General features: G+C 55.2%; 1 protein-coding gene across 1 annotated transcript in view; it reads left to right on the forward strand.

Annotated features, from left to right (window-relative positions):
• Nucleotides 1-3305: 3305 nt before the first annotated feature.
• The window catches only part of RFFL (ring finger and FYVE like domain containing E3 ubiquitin protein ligase), a 29963-nt gene continuing 29733 nt past the window's right edge, over nt 3306-3535 (forward strand). Inside the window, exon 1 of the mRNA XM_027898596.1 lies at nt 3306-3478. The gene's annotated coding sequence lies outside the window, so the exon portion shown is untranslated. The remainder of the gene's footprint in view (nt 3479-3535) is intronic.

Genomic DNA, 3535 nt, shown 5'->3' on the forward strand with positions numbered 1-3535 from the left:
CTGTTTCTCCTTGCAGCCAACAGGGTTACAGGTGGAGCTGGACATTGGAAATGTTGATATGCCAGAGCCGAGCCCTGTGACACCCACACAGGGGCTCTGATGTGATGGAAAAGAAAATGTCAAGGTCCAAGAGAGCTGCACAAAAGCAGGCAAGCACACTGAGGTTTTGCAGACTGACTCTGAGGGTCCCTACAGCCCTGGACCAACGTGAAGAATCTCTTGTTCTTCTGCCTGGGGGAGAAACTGAGCGTGGGGTTCCCCAGAGATCTCCGTGCTCAGCAGGTGCTGCCTGCAGTGGCTGGGCTGTGTGGGCAGCACAACAGCAAGCTCCTGTCCTCTGCTGCAGGCTTGGCTTCACCCTGTCCTCAGGTGTTGGCTGGGGACCAGCTGGCTTGTCCCTGCACAATCTCACGGCTCCCTGTGGTGGTTTTGTTCCCCCCATGACTCGCTGCCCTCTGGACCTGGAGCTCTGATTGTCCTTGGGCAGCTCACAGTGGTCTTGGTTCAGAAATAAAAGGAGAAGAGCTGTTGCACACCGTGGTTGTTAAGAGCTGGAATTCAATTAGAGGTGACTGCTGGGAACTTAATTAAAATGTGGAGGGTTAGTCCCCAGCAGGACTGGGTTGGGACAGGCTGGAGTGGGACGGACTGGGATGGGAAAGGCGGCTGGTGAGCAGGGACATAATCAAGTACTTGCTCTGACCTTCTCCCCAGAGTAACACCAGGCCTTGTGGGGAGCTGCTGATGTTTTTGGGGCAATCCTGTGCTGCATAAAGACTTGCTGATAAGTGAAGGAAGTTCTGGTCTGGATGAGCTGGGACTGATGAGCTCTGGCTGACACCAGCTGCCCTGCCTGATGCTCAAGGACCTATTCAATTGCATGTGGTGATGTTTGAAATAATCTCTCCTTTCTCCAGCTGCTCTTGCTTGCTCTGGGCAACGTCCTGGGCACTTGTGTGGTGCTGGGGAGGAGACAGGAGGCTGGAATGTGATCCCAAATGTCTCAGACACCCTCATCCTCTGCATAATAAGAGACCTTCCTGGTAGGTGAGCTGAGCCATGGTTGTACTTCAGGGCTGCTGATGTTGAATTTGGGAGCTGGGACTAATGCAAGGCATGCTCATTAAACTAATAACACAGCAGCACAGCTCCTGGAGCCTTCTAGGGCTGTACTGGGCAAAGAGGAGTTTGATTTAGCCAGAATTTGGGTGTTAATTTCTCCAGAGTAGGCACTGTGCTCCTGAGCAAATAGCTGCTGTGGGGCAGGGGCAGTTTACAGGGATGTGTGAACACACATTTTGGTTTCCCAAGAGGCAGCACCAGGTCTCAGCATGGATTTCTGTTTGAAACATCCGTCAGAGTTGTGTTTTCTGTGAAACTCAGCTCTTGGTGCTCCCAGGGCTGTGGTTTAGGGGGCAGGCCCCACCTCCTCCATCGTGGCCACCCAGCCACTGCAGCTTCGTGTGCATGGCCGTGGGAAAGGCCACGATCCCAGCAGGTCCTGCTGAGGAGGGGAACGTGCCAAAGCAACATGAGCTGAGCCATTAAATACATAATTTTTACTGAAAACTTTTTAAAGTTGTGCCTTTATTTGTGTCTCTGGGCTTTCCAAGCTCAGGAGGGGAGGTTTGGCCCCCGGGGATTGCAGCTGCTGGCTGGAGGATGGTTTTCCTGTGCTGATGTGGCTGGTCCTTAAAAGCAGAAATTTAGCTTGGTGCATCTCTTGGAGCTGTGAATAAAGAGCTGGTGCATGCGAATTTCAACCAAAACTCTGTGCTACTATTTTATCTTTCTGTCTGTGGTTATTTAGAGGAAGCAAAGCTCTCAGGGGGGGGAGTGGGAAGCAGAGAAGAGCCAAATAGGGTTATATTTGAATGAAGAGGGTTTTCTGGATGTTCCTTTCCCCTAACTAGCAGGAGGATGAGAAGAGGAACAACCCACTTTGAACCCTCATCAGGCTCAGCATGAGACCAGCCATGTGCCCAGCGTGCATCTTTCCTGTGACCCCTGGGAAATGACAAAAGAAACTCTGCTCTTGCACTCAGTCACCTGGGAGTCATGGGGTGGTGATTCAACAGGGACATGGCCAGTCTGTCTGGAAAGGTGAGGATGTGAAGTCTGGGCTCCTCCAAAGCTTCCCATCCCGGCTTTCGTAGGCACAGTCGTGACCAGGGGGGATTTTCTCTCCTTGGCAATCAGCTAATTGCAGTTGTGGGAGTTTTATGCCCTCTTGGGAAACAGCTGGATAGGTGGAGGCGGGGGGACAGTGAGATATGAGGCCTAGCTGAGTTTGATGTGGCAGCTCCTCCTCTCCCTGTGCTGCTGAGGTCACAGGGACATCCTGAATTTCTGGCTGCGTTGCTGCTGTGGGTGCTGGTTATTGCTTGGTGTGGGGACACCAGAAGGGCTCAGGCTATGGCAATCTATTGCCCCATCTGGAAAAGCCTGACTTCTTACTCAAGCTCATTTGCCCTAAATTTGCATAGTAAAATTAGGCCAAAAAGAGTTCCTGACCTCAATGTCCTAATTCAGCCTTTCTCCTCCATGCTCAGACGGGCACTTCTGCCACCCTGTAAGGCAGAGCTCGGGATGTCCCCAGTTCTTGCCCCTTCCCCTTGCTAAAAACAGCTGGGAAAGCACTGGAAAAGCTTGGAGCAGGGCAATGAAACCCATCCAGGGCAGACAGGGCACCTCTCGCCCCAAGCAGCAGGGATGCCTTTTGGCACTAAGGGCTTATTTGCCCTTGATATGTATAAAACATGCATGTAAGTGTGTGTTTATAAGTATTGTGTGCATATTTGTGTGTATGTACATGTCTGTGTCTATCTCTGCCTGGGTGTACCTCAGGATGAGAGGACACGGTCTCAACCTGCACCAGGGGAAGTTCAGGTTGGACATTAGGAGGAATTTCTTCTCTCGAAGGGTAATTAGACATTGGGATGGGCTGCCCAGGGAGGTGATGGAGTCACCTTTCCGTTTAAGGACAGACTGGACTTGGCACTCAGTGCCGTGTTCTGGTTGACAAGGTGGGGTTGGGTTGTAGGTTGGACCTGATGGTCTTTTCCGACCCCATTGATTCTGTGATCTGTCGGAATATATCCACTTGCCGTCCAACGCAGCCAAGCCCCCTCAGGGACACCCCCGAAGCGCAGGAGACCCCTCCGTGCCCCCCCTATTTCCCCACCTGCCCCGCCGGGGTCTCGAACCCGCGTCCCCCCGGAGCGGCCGCGCCGCGCGCTGCCCTCCCGGCCGGCAGGGGGCGCCGCCGAGTCCTCCGCGCCGGCAGGGGCGGTGCTGCCCCCCCCGGCCCATGGCGGCCGCTCCGCCCGCCCGGCCCCGCGGGCAGTTGCCATAGCGCCGCCGCCGCCGAGCAAGGGGACCGGCACCGGGAGCGGGATCGGGATCGGAACCAGGACCGCCTGCCCCAGGCCCCGCCCCGCCCCACCGCCCGCTCGGGACGCGGCTCTGCGGGAGGCAGGTGAGGCGGTTGGGGCGCTGCCGGTGTTTGGGGGGGCTGCGGGGCTTGGGGGGGGGG

The sequence above is a fragment of the Empidonax traillii genome, unplaced genomic scaffold (genome assembly GCF_003031625.1).
Source record: "Empidonax traillii isolate 1590-97213 ecotype Southwest subspecies unplaced genomic scaffold, ASM303162v1 scaffold607:size387008, whole genome shotgun sequence".
Classification (NCBI taxonomy): Eukaryota; Metazoa; Chordata; class Aves; order Passeriformes; family Tyrannidae; genus Empidonax; species Empidonax traillii.